Raw genomic sequence first — 13,804 nt, 5'->3', positions numbered from 1 at the left:
AACTGGACATAAACATTCCTATAGAAGTGCTTATAATTATTTTGTACTAGTTTAATTAACAAATTCAAAAAGTGAAATGCTTAAAGCAGTTGTACTACTTTCAATTCCAGAAAAAAATGGACTTCTAAAACACCTCACAAATAACAGATATGAATGTAAACTTCCTTCCTTCCTTCCTTCAATGACAGGCCTTTAACCACCTTGAAGGAATTTTGCATTGTCCCTTTGCCTTTGCATACTATTTCTTCTTTTCAGGTTTTGGGAATCAGAACTGTTTAATAAGTCGGTTTTAAAATAAATCATAAGAGAGAGTATAATTATTTTTAAAAACCTTGATAACCATTGTTTTATCCTTAATTGTCATTCATTCACCTGTTTTATCACTTACATAAAACCCAAGAGAATGCCCATCATGATTTTCAAAGTCATTTTGAAATAATGTAAACCCTGCCCAATCCTTTAATGAAAAGAGCTTACTTTAATAGATTTTGAGGGGTATCCTAGCAACCACTCCATAGTGAAATTTATCAATTTCTCTGAGAGAATTTTCACTAAACCCATGAAAGGGAGACTTCAATTTTAGCTTCTTAAAACCATTTTTCCCCTACATTGTTCCAAGAATAGATCTTCTCAGATATCTTCACTCTTGAGATTTATTTTAATGACCATTAAAAACATATAAGCTTGCTCCTTTAGTGACACTGGACTTTACCAGATGATAGATAGGTAGGTAGGTAGGTAGGTAGATAGATAGATAGAGATGATATTTTTAAAAATTGTATAAGCAGCCTAAAACAATGCAAAAATAGGACCTATGTTCATGTGTTTTGGTTTTACTCTTGTATATGAAAAATACAAGGCAAAACCTTCTTGGTTCTAAGGAAATACTAACAAAATGAGTCTTGGAAAGTATGTTTATACTAGCTAATATTAGTCTTCCTGGATGCTATAAATGAGAGATGATTTATTTGGCTGTGTTTTTAGAGAGTGGTTGTTTTCAAATTGATGTGTTGTTTTCTTTAAAAAGAAAAGAACTCTGAATGCAAATTAAAATAGAAATTTCTCCCAGGTGTGTAGACAAGTCAAGGATGAAAGATCAAGAACTGAGCACACAGTCTGCAAGCAGGATTCAGGACTGAACAGGCTATTAAAATTAAAGAGTGTTTAGCAATGCTGCTCTGGATAACCAGGGAACAATGCCCATATAGAAAATTATGTGCGAGCAAGACTTATTATCTTTTTGCTAGCTTGAAAAGCAATATGAAATTATAACATGCATTGGTGTATGTGGACTTAGAATTCATGCATTGTATACAAAGCAGTCATTTGGTGTTGCCTAGGTATCTGTGTGGGTGTGTGTTTATGGACATAGATGTATACAGGGAGAGACTTATTTTAATTAATTAGCCTTATAATGATTTGTTATAGGGAGAGAATTTCCACAATCTAGCAGGCTTACTAATAATGCTTCCTGAATGTGTTCTGGTGAATTAAGCATTTAGAAGTCAATATATTTGCCTTTTTTTTTGGAAAAATGTTCATTAATAGAGTTACAATTTATAGCAAATACTTTTAAAATACTTCGGTATTCAGTAAAGGTTGTTGATTTTACTGTACTAAGTATTCTTTCTGAAATTTGTTTAAATCTAATCTGTATTGATATGATCCTGTACACTGAAAACTCCAAAGACTCCACAAAAAGACTACTAGAAACAATAAACCAATACAGCAAGGTTGCAGGATACAAAATTAATATACAAAAGTCCATTGCCTTCCTATATGCCAACAATGAAACATCAGAAAATGAACTCAAAAAAATAATTCCCTTCATGGTTACAACAAAAAAAATAAAATACCTAGGAATAAACATAACAAAGAATGTAAAGGACCTATATAATGAAAACTACAAAGCATTGTTAAGGGAAATCAAAAAAGATACAATGAAATGAAAAAATATTCCTTGTTCTTGGATAGGAGGAATAAATATAATCAAAATGACTATATTACCCAAAGCAATATACAAATTTAATGCAATTCCCATCAAAATTCAATGACATTTTTTAAAGAAATGAACAAAAAATCAACAGATTTATATGGAACTATAAAAAACCCCAAATAGCCAAAGCAATCCTAGAGAAAAAGAATGAAGCTGGGGGCATTACAATACCTGACTTCAAATTACATTATAGAGCCACGACAATCAAAACAGCATTTGGCAGAAAAATAGACACTCAGATCAATGGAACAGAATAGAAAGCTCAGAAATAAAACCACATATATATAGTCAAATGATTTTTGATAAAGGGGCCAACAACACACAATGGAGAAAAGAAAGCCTCTTCAATAAATGGTGCTGGGAAAACTGGAAAGCCACATGCAAAAGAATGAAACTGGACTACAGTTTGTCCCATTGTACTAAAATTAATTCAAAATGGATCAAAGATCTAAACATAAGACCTGAAACAATAAAGTACATAGAAGAAAACATAGGTACTAAACTCATGGACCTTGGTTTTAAAGAGCATTTTATGAATTTGACTCCAAAAGCAAGAGAAGTGAAGGCAAAGATAAATGAATGGGACTACATCAGACTAAGAAGCTTTTGCTCAGCAAGAGAAACTGATAACACAATAAACAGACAGCCAACTAAATGGGAGATGATTTTTCAAACAACAGCTCAGATAAGGGCCTAATATCCAAAATATACAACGAATTCATAAAACTCAACAAAAAACAAACCAACAATCCAATAAAAAATGGGATGAGGACATGAACAGACACTTCTAAATGGCCAACAGATATATGAAAAGATGCTCATCTTCATTAGCTATTAAAGAAATGCAAGTCAAAACTGCAACGAGATACCACCTCACACCTGTTAGATTAGCTATTATCAACAAGACAGGTAATAACAAATGCTGGAAAGGCTGTGGAGAAAAAGGAACCCTCATCTACTGTTGGTGGGAATGTAAAGTAGTACAACCATTATGAAAGAAAGTATGGTGGTTTCTCAAAAAATTAGAAATAGAGCTACCATATGACCCAGCAATCCCTCTACTGGGTATATACCCCCAAAACTCAAAAACATTGGTACATAAAGACACATGTAGCCCCATGTTCATTGCAGCATTGTTCACAGTGGCCAAGACATGGAAACAACCAAAAAGCCCTTCAATAGATGACTGGATAAAGAAGAAGTGATACATATATACTATGGAATACTATTCAGCCATAAGAAATGATGACATCGGATCATTTACAACAACATGGATGGACCTTGATAACATTATACTGAGTGAAATAAGTAAATCAGGAAAAACTAAGAACTATATGATTCCATACATAGGTGGGACATAAAAATGAGACTCAGAGACATGAAAAAGAGTGTGGTGGTTATGGGGGGGGTGGATAGAAAGGAGAGGGAAGTGGTGGGGGGAGGGGAGGGGCAAAAAGAAGGACAATTTGACTTTGGGTGATGGGTATGCAACATAATTAAATGTTAAAATAACCTGGAGATGCTTTCTCTGAATATATGTACCCTGATTTATCAATGTCACCCCATTAAAATTTTTTAAAAAAGTAAAAAAAAAAATCTAATCTGAATTATTTAAAATTTTGTTCTGTGAGGGTTTTTTTTTTAAATCTATGTTAACATTATCACACACACACACATACACACACACATACACACACACACACACACACACACACACACAGCAAGCCTGACCAGGCGGTGACACAGTGGATAGAGCGTCGGACTGAGATGCAGAGGACCCAGGTTCAAGACCCCGAGGTTGCCAGCTTGTGTGTGGGCTCATCTGGTTTGAGCAAAGCTCACTAGCTTGGACCCAAGGTTGCTGGCACAAGCAAGGGGTTACTCGGTCTGCTGAAGGCCCACGGTCAAGGCACATATGAGAAAGCAATCAATGAACAACTAAGGTGTCACAATGAAAAACTGATGATTGATGCTTCTCATCTCTCTCCATTCCTGTCTGTCCCTATCTATCCCTCTTTCTGACTCTCTCTCTCTGTCTCTGTGAAAAAAAAACAAAAAAACCCCAAACATTACTACAGCGTTTTACATGCTTTTTGTTTTGATATTTTTATCCATTTTTAACTTAATAGTTTTAAAGATTATTATTATTATTCTTTTTAAAGACTTTATTTATTTTATATGGGAAAGAGAGAGATAGAGAGAGAAGGGGAGAGGAGCTAGAAGCATCAACTCCTATATGTGCCTTGACCCTGATGGAGCAGGCCCAGGGTTTTGAACTGGCAACCTCAGCACTCCAGGTTATATGCTTTATCCACTGTGCTACCACAGGTCAGACAAGATTATTATTTTTTAAACTTCTGATCTTTAACACATTGAATCCTACTTTGTTTTCCTTTACCTTGTCTTTCTGGAGGGACCTAGGGTATTGTTAATCTGGGTATGTTGCTGATAATGCCAATAATCTTAGCTAGGGTGATTTAAGAATCCCATAGAGTAACAAGGATTTTCTAGGCAAAACTATCGCATTGTTGAAACAACACACTTGAATTCCTATCGCCTTAGCCAACTTCCGTTTACAACTCACAGAACAGCAATTACTTATTGAATGACTGTGGTTTGCTGAGTTCCTGCCGTATACTTGCTGTAAATTGGCTATTTGAAACTCAGGAAGCACTTTCCCCGAAACATTGCCATCTTTGTATCTAGTTTCCTAGGTCAGTCAGTAAAAGCCCAGGGAACCTGGATGAGCTTAACCACTACTTAATCCTTTCCTTCCCTTCTTCTCTTTAAAACAAACAAGCAAAAAAAGTGCTGGCACGCTGAATTTCTTTCTATAAACATTTACAACAATCTCAAGGAATTAGATTCCTATATTGATTAGTTTTAAGCCACTCTTATGAAAACAGAGCAGAACATACACTTCAGCGTTGAAGCCTCCTGTTGGGGCAAACAGGATTGGGGAGGAATTCCAGCACAAGGGACTGAGGCAAGGATGGGCACAAACACTTGCTGAATGAAAATTTCAGAACTCTGTGGGTCTCTCTGATGGGAGAACAGGTGCAGAGGCCGAAACCTTTTAGCATTCACTTTATTTTACATTCGTGAGCATCTTCCTCCTAAGATGGCCTATGGGGAGATTGTCAAAAGATTTCAGAAAATGAGGGATGTTGAATGGAAAATAATGTTTCTTATTTTTAGTAATTAATTAGTAATTAATATTACCAATGCATTTACTATCAGTCCTGATGACCTCAAACCGGTCGTTCCTTCACATCCTGAATTTCTCAATTTCTAACCCCACTGCGAAGGGGACTGCAGGCATCCAGCCACAGACCAGAGATGGAAAGCCAGGAGAAATAGCATAGTGATGTCGCAATGCCTCAAATTCAAAGACAAAACTCCATTCAAAACAAAACTGTATTGTTTTGAATGCTGATGCTTAAGGGAAGGCAAGTCTAGTCAGAGGAAGATGAAGAGACTGCAAATGGGACTTGTGGCTACTTTTAAGGGTTTTCAAAGCTGGTGGCAGACTCCTTTTGAACCCGTTTCTGGACTGTTTCTACACGAGTCTGGACCCTTGCTCGGTTCCCCTGCCCAGGCGTTTCAGCGTGGCTCATAAATGGAAGAAAAGACAGATTCCTGAGATAAACTGCCAGAAGGTAGAGAAAGGAAGAAAAAGAAGGATATCCAATGATATGAGGGGAAGATTTCTCAGAGGAGAACTGAGAGTAAGGGGAGGACAGAGGGAAGGGGAGTGATGTGAGCGAGGTAGAGGAGAAATAAGCATAGTGAGGAGAGGAGAGGGAGAGATGGAGAGAAGGAAAATTGGAAAACTGGGGCCCCCTCTGACGTAGCAGTCTCTTGCTAGGTGGCACAGAGGCCCGTGTGATCTCACGGTTTCTTAACCCAGGTCCAAAGTGCCCTGTAGGCCTGGAAGTGCTTTCATGCTGGCTGCGCTAGATTCACCCAGGCCTGGGGTTTTGCAAAGCTCCCCTAGTAGTTGTACTGCACAGCCAGGGTCGAGAACCTCTGGACAGGACTGAGGATACTGGGGCAGTGTGCAACTGACTACTTGTGGTTGTGGGATGCTGTTTGTAAGCTAGTTGTCACCTGAGGAACATGTCTGCCTCTGAATACTTGTTTCGAACTTTTTCCTTTGAAGAAGAGGCCCTTCAATGCTAATACTTTCTAAGGAGTTAAAATTTTCAGAAGCCATAGAAAAATATGGCACTCAATATAATGATCAAATAGCTTCTTTCAATGACATCATTTTTATGTTATAAAATCTTTGTAAAATAAATGTTCTTAGTCCCTCTTTGTTGAACTCCTCTGCTGCTCAGAGATACTAAAAGGGAAGGAAACTCCTTAGTTTTTTGACTGTCAATGAACGTTGTCAAATTTCTCAAACTATACAGAATTCTGTAGTTGGTCAATAGAAAATTACTGCAACTGGATATTTGAAACGGGGGTGAAAGGCAAGAAGTTTGAAGAAAAAGATCTTGACTAGCTAAGTTATCATCATCATTATTATTTTTTTGACAGCGAAAGAGTCAGAGAGAGGGACAGATAGGGACAGACAGACAGAAAGGGAGATAGATGAGAAGCATTGATTCTTTGTTGCAGCACCTTAGTTGTTCATTGATTGCTTTCTCATACGTGCCTTGACCCAGGGGCTACAGCAGAGTGAGTAACCTGTAGCTCAAGCCAGTGACCTTGGGCTTCAATCCAGTGACCTTGGGCTCAAGCCAGCAACCATGGGGTCATATCTATGATCCCATGCTCAAGCCAGTGACCCTGAGCTCAAGCTGGTGAGCCCGCGCTCAAGCTGGTAACTTCAGGGTTTTGAACCTGGGTTCTCTGCATCTCAGTCCGACACTCTATCCACTGAACCACCACCTGGTCAGGCTGTCATCGTTATTGTTTAATAGCTCTTTTTATTGAGCATCTATTATGTGTCAAACATGCTTTTTCGTGAATTATATATACAAGGAATCTCATGTCATTCACAGAACTCTCTTTTCAAGGTTCTGATGTTGTCAACAGTGATTTAAAAAGTCAGCCTGAACATTTAAAAGATTTTTGTCCACCTTTCTTGAGAAATTGCTGTGGTGTCACGGAGTCTTTGTCTGAAAGTAAGAAACCTGGGAGAACTTATTCATTTCTCCATGTTGTGGTTTCTGCCTGTCTTAAGTGATCTGTTCAGACTGATTGATTTTTATAAATCTGTGAAAATCATGGTGAGACCATGTAGGGGATGTATCATTGAGTGCATTACTAATTTTTTGGTGGATGATACTTTACAGTTTCTACTCTAAGTGCTGCTATTTTTGATTCCCGTCCTCAGAGCTCCCTTGTGAGGTAAGCAGGATAAATCACCTCACCATCCCTGGGGACAAACAAGCCTGGGAATGTTATTCTTTCTTAAGAAATTCTAGAGAAGGAGCCGTCAGTTTCTGTTTTCTTTCTTGCAGTGTGAGGCAGTGGGAAAAGTAAATAAAAGCTTCTACGATTGCTAAAACAAACACAAAGAAGTGTAAAAGCTTGACTTTTTTACTATACATTGCAAACATTTTACAAATTTTCATTTTATTAAAGAAGAAAATCATGTGAATTGTTTCCCTCTAAAATACTCTTACTTGAAAAGGCAATTCAGTCTCCTAGCAACCAACACTTCTTCACATGAGAAAAATGTCTGGAGGAAGGGAGAAACTGCACTTACACATAATGAATAGAGCAGAATTCTCATGGGCCTGCGAGAGAATCATAAAAGGTACCTCGGCCCATTTCCATTCTCCCAGAGTGTCAGTTTCTGAGATCCTCAGATGCTCCGGACAGGGTCACCTGCGAGGTCAAACGGAGTGGCCTGCCTTACGCCTGTGCCGGGGCCGGGCCCTCTTCCCACCCTCTTGCTGAAGGAGCAGCATTTTTATAAGCAAGTCCTGGCAATCCTCTAGGGCAGCAGAGTTCAAAATGGTAGCCACTAGGCTCATTTGGCTATTTAATTTTAAAATTGAATTAATTTAGAAGTCAGTTCCTCATTCACGCCAAGTCCCATTTTAAGTGCTCAAGAGCTGCATGTGGGGACAGCTGGCTCCCACGTAGGACAGTGCAGACTTGGGGACCGTTTCCATGGCCACAGGGAGCTCAGGGCTGCTCTACCGCGCCGGGCTGCTGTACAGAGAGTCTGCAGAGTGGGCTGGGATGAGGACAGGTCAGCTAGGCATTGGCTGGCTGCAGGAGGAGCCTCACTATTGCCTCCCTGAGTCTTGACCTCCAACTTTTGATTTTTCTCACTGCATTTCCACATTAGATATTCATTTTCAATATCATCCTCTTCAGTAGTTAAATTAATTTTCATAACTGGCACGTTACGTTATGAACGTGACTGAGGGTTATCGAGGGGATAACCATAAAAGGACAAGAACATTTTTTTGCAATCAAGCAATTGATACTTTCTACATGTTAAATATAAAAGTTCATAGCAGCCATAGGAAACGCTGGTCTCACATCACACATTCCCCATCAAGATAATTCAGTACAGGTTAGTCTGAGAACCTGAGAAGTGATTCTTTTGGTTCCTATTTTTGGATCCTGCCATTTGGTTAGCCCTTGAGGTAATGCTGATGCTCATGCTTGGGAATGAACAAGAATTTCCAAACAGATTGGGATTTTCTCCTGCATTTCCTCATCTTTTCTTTTCTCTTTTTTTCTCATACACTGACTTGATCAGCTCCTTGGAGCCCCATCTAATGAATCAACTTAGTGCCCTGGAGGAGCAGATGGAGCAGAGAGTGAGTACAGTGATCCTGTACTCTGAGTCCATCTGAACCAACACACTGGGCTCTGCAGGCCGGGGCTTATCAGTGCGGTGTCTGGCATGAACCACTGCAGCACAGGCTCCCAGCCTGGGACCTGAACTCCTACAGGGCTGTGTGGGGCCCTGCGGATCCAGTGCATGCCTGTGCAAAGTGAGCATTCTCCTTGTCGATCACACTGTCCATTTTTGGATGGAAGGGCTTTACCGAATGCTATGATGGATTACTCAGCTGCCACAGGTCACGTGTCAAAGAAAGTTCTCACGATAGTTTTTTATTTTAATTCCAGGGCTTTCATCATTAGGGCCACATTTATAAAAATGTGTTCTGCGTGACCAAACAACAGCTCTAGGTTGAGATTTTCTTTTTTATAGGAATGAAGATTCTTTCTTCAAAATACTTTTCCCATGCAGTTCTCTGGAAGTCTGTCAGCCTGAGAGGTGGAGCAGTAGGGGAAAAAGCAAGAATTCTCTGAAGCTTTGAACCGTGATACATAAAGTGTGGCGTGTTAAGAAATGGACAGCTGCGAGGGCTTTGTGAACTGATGGTCCCATAAGATGCTAGGCATGATGTAGTGGAACAGCAATGCCTGCAGGGAGGAAATTTTCCGACATGCTCAGCAAATAATACAGCACCCATATTTCTGCCCATGGGGAATCAATTTTAAATTAGAATCCAAGCAAGAATTGATCCATAGCACTAGAGGAGGCTTAAAACACTCCTCTTTCTACGTGGCTGCAACACACAGAGAGGAGACGATGGCAGAGAAAAACCAGATGCAAAGAACTGGCTGAGAGACTAAAAGCTGTAGATTCCTGTCTTGTTTTTTTTAATAACGAAAGCTGGCAGCCAGCAATGCAAAACAGCAGAAACCACCTTCCTGGAAATCAATTAATAAATGGTAATAAAAGGAGAGGAATTCTAAATAGTCCCACGACTCATCTGGTAACATTTTTATGCAAGTCATCTTAATTTTCAAGCCCCTATTTGTCCCTAGTCCTGGGGAAGAAAATAATCTTGCAACTCAGCAAAACTCAATCACTTCTGGTTTGAAATACAGTCATGTAAGTTAAGTAGAATTTTTCTGGGCCCTCCCCTTTCACACATATACCTAGACATACGCACACTTTCTTCCATGTTGGAGCTCTGGGACATAGCTGCTTTCCCTCCTGTGGCTCATATGGTCACAGGGTCCTCTGGGAAGCTGTCTTCCAGAGCCCCAGGAAGGAGTTGGAGATGTAAACTGCCTCTTTCTTGGATTAAGGTGATGAGGAGGAGGCATGGTGTGGGGTGGGACACAGACAGGTAGTTGTATTGGTGTCTAAACACCTTTGTTCTCTCTCATCCTCTCCCTCCTTTTCCCTCCAGTCCAGGGAGGGTTGCCCTGTCTTCTCTGTGCTGAGGAAGACCTTGCACATCATTGTACATTCTTCCTCTTACTGTCATTTACAGAATGAACCCAATGCCCCCAAATCCCCACTCTGTGGGCTTCTGGAACCACAAATTCTTGTCTCTCTTAACAAAGTCAAACCCTTGCAAATGAATGCTTTGTTTTCCAGAACTTGAGCGTGAATGAGAACGTGAACACTCAAGTTCACAGTCACGGTGAAGTTCAAGCTCAAGTTCACTTTCTGGTTTACAGCCAAGTTCAAGTTCACGGCCAAGTTCAAGTTCATGGCCCAGTTCACAGTCAGGTTCATGATCATGGCAGGCTTTAAGTTCACATTGCAGCTTGATCTCTGGCTGCAGGGGCAGCTGCAGCTCAAGCTGAGGATGAAGCTGAGGTTCCTACATTTGACATTTAATTACGGTTGTGTGTTAATTTCAGTTTAAGGGGAGGAGTTTTTAGAAGTTTAGTGTTTGAGACAAGCGAAGGTTTTCACCTAAAGTTTTTAGTCAGAGGAACATTACAAATGTAGATGATTTCACAGAAGGTCTCCAAATATATATATATATATACATATATATATATATATATATGTATATATATATATATATAATTATACTAAGGTGACCAACTCTTTTACAATGAAAAGGAGGATAAAAATAAATTGAAGAAAAGAATATCATAAATAAAAGAAACATTTTATTCATTGCAACAATAATACACTATAATATGATAAATACATAATAAAAACATTTGTAATATTTTATATTGTAATTATGCTTATTATTAAAAATTATGCCTATTAATTTTTAATAATAATTGTAAGAAAAAAGTCATAATCGCGTCTCACCGCACTGTACTGATCCTTGATGAATCGTCATGTCAAATACAAATATGTCACATCACACACAATGGATCGACTATGCATTGATCGAATACGGACATGTACAGATTAGTCTTCCAGTATCAAAAAGGAGAACATGTAGGAGGACACTTTTTGAGGGAGGATGGAACTTAAAAAAGGACTGTCCTAGGCCCTGGCCGGTTGGCTCAGCGGTAGAGCGTCGGCCTGGCATGCGGGGGACCCGGGTTCGATTCCCGGCCAGGGCACATAGGAGAAGCGCCCATTTGCTTCTCCACCCCGCCCCCCTCCTTCCTCTCTGTCTCTCTCTTCCCCTCCCGCAGCCAAGGCTCCATTGGAGCAAAGATGGCCCGGGCGCTGGGGATGGCTCCTTGGCCTCTGCCCCAGGCGCTAGAGTGGCTCTGGTCGCGGCAGAGCGACACCCCGGAAGGGCAGAGCATCTCCCCCTGGTGGGCAGAGCATCGCCCCCTGGTGGGCGTGCCGGGTGGATCCCAGTCGGGCACATGCGGGAGTCTGTCTGACTGTCTCTCCCCATTTCCAGCTTCAGAAAAATACAAAAAAAAAAAAAAAAGAAAAAAAAAAAAGAGGACTGTCCTCCCTAAAAAAGGACGATTAGTCACCTTAGTTATACTTATTCATTTTTAGAAAGAGGGAAGAGAGAGAGGGAGAGAGAAAAGAGGGAGGAGCAGGAAGCATCAACTCCCCTCTGTGCTTTGACCAGGCAAGCCCAGGGTTTCAAATCGGCAACCTCAGCGTTCCCGGTAGATGCTTTACACACTGTGCAAGAAAAGAAAGAAAGATATCCTTGGCAGCAAGCAAGGCAGCTTAGCAGGCTTGATCTGGTTCTTAGTGTGGTTTTACACCAGCAACAGCAGTCTCACCAGAGAAATTGTTTGAAATGCAAAGTCTCAGGCCCCACAGAGACCTCCTGGATGGGAAACTCTGGGAATGCGGCCCAGCATTCCGTGTTTTTTCAAGCCCTCTCCGTGATTGTAAGCTCAAGTTTCAGCACTCAGCTGGGGCCACCAGGGAAGAGCACAGTGGGCGCATCCGTTTTGTTTGATTTGTTCCTGCCTTCTCTTCCAACCACACACTCTTGTAAGTCACCACAAACTCTACGTGGAAAAGCCATTTCATGATATACATTGATTTTATGACTCAATCAATGCAGGCAATTAGAATGCAGCCCCTGTGAAGCTCTGAGGATCCGTATTACCAGTTACCGGGTAAAAGAAAAGGGGACTGTTATTGTTCTTCCCCTAAATATTGACAAACAGTTAAGTTTGGGAATATAAATAGCAATTTATTTTCTTTTAAATAAAATATTGTTTTATTGCCTATCTCACCTTCAGACTTAGAAATAGCCTAAGGTAAAGATTTTAATTAAGTATAGCAATATATTTCTGTTGAATTAGGGTAATATATTTGAAAATAAAGACATGCAAAGTGAAGTAAAAGTTAAAAGGGATAAAATAAAGCCCAAGCTTTCATGATTAATAGCAGGTAGGGATGAGGCATAAGAACCAGGGATATCCAGGTTTGACCTGTGGTGGCGCAGTGGATAAAGCATCAACCTGGAACACTGAGGTCACCAATTCGGAACCCTGGGCTTGCCTGGTCAAGGCACATATGGGAGTTGATGCTTCTTGCTCTTCCCTACCTTTATTTCTTTCTCCTCTCTAAAATAAACAAATTTGGGAAAAAAAGAAAAGAAACAGGAATCTAAAACCATTGTGCTATTATCATGCACCAGAAGCAAGGCAGAATACTTGACCTCTAAGTACTTATGAGACTTTTTAAACTTGGAAAAGAGAATTCAGAAAAAGGGAACCAGTTGCCCCAGATCACAGTGGGGGCCCATGACTCTGGTAAAGCCAGAGAATGAGTCAGGGCTTGGGAGCCCTGAGTGAAAGAAAAGTGATCTTCCATGCCTGTTTGCTGGTCCACCGTTACAAGACTGTTGCTGGTCCACTGTTACAAGACTCTAATAAACAGAATGGCCCACCATTTTCTGGCTCCACAGTCCCTTTACCGGCTGCCCAAATCCCATGGGAACCTGCACAATGATGGCCACAGCCACTGGCCTTATGCTGGCCAGAGCCAGAGCTGGAGCTGGAGCTGGAGCTGGAGCTTCCGCCGCAGCCACAGCTGGAATCTGAGCCAGAGCCATAGCCCCACCCGCAGCCTCCGTGGAACCACAGCTGAAGTCCAGGCCTCAGTGTGAAACTGAATGTGAATGCGAACCTGAATGTGGATGTGAACTAGAGTGAGAATCTTAACAACCAAGTTTAAAGTCAAGTTTAAGTTCAAAGTCAAGCCCAAGATCAAAGTAATATTCAAAGCCAACTTGAAGCTCAAGTTCAAAGTCAAGTTCAAGTTTGAAGGCAAGTTAAGGTCAAGGTCAAAGTTCGGACCAGAGCCACAGTCGGGGTCTGAGTCTTGGGGAACCACAGGCAGATTCAGAGTGCATTGAGAGGCTGAATGTGAACATGAAGTAGAACGAAGCCTTAAGTTCTAGTTCAAAGTCAAAGTCGGGCTCAGGCTGAGGCTGCGTTAATTTCAATTTAAGGGTGTGTAGATTCCAGTTTGAGGGAGAGGATTTTTTTTTTGTTGAACTTTAGTGTTTGAAACAAGCTAAGGTTTTCCCCTAGAGGTTTTGGTCTAAAGAGCATTACAAACTCAAGAGTTTTCATGAAAGTGCTCCAATTTTTTTTTTTAAGCAAGAAAGGAAAAAAGTATATAAC

The sequence above is a fragment of the Saccopteryx leptura genome, chromosome 1, assembly GCF_036850995.1.
Source record: "Saccopteryx leptura isolate mSacLep1 chromosome 1, mSacLep1_pri_phased_curated, whole genome shotgun sequence".
In the NCBI taxonomy this organism is placed as follows: Eukaryota; Metazoa; Chordata; class Mammalia; order Chiroptera; family Emballonuridae; genus Saccopteryx; species Saccopteryx leptura.
This window is presented reverse-complemented; position numbering follows the sequence as displayed.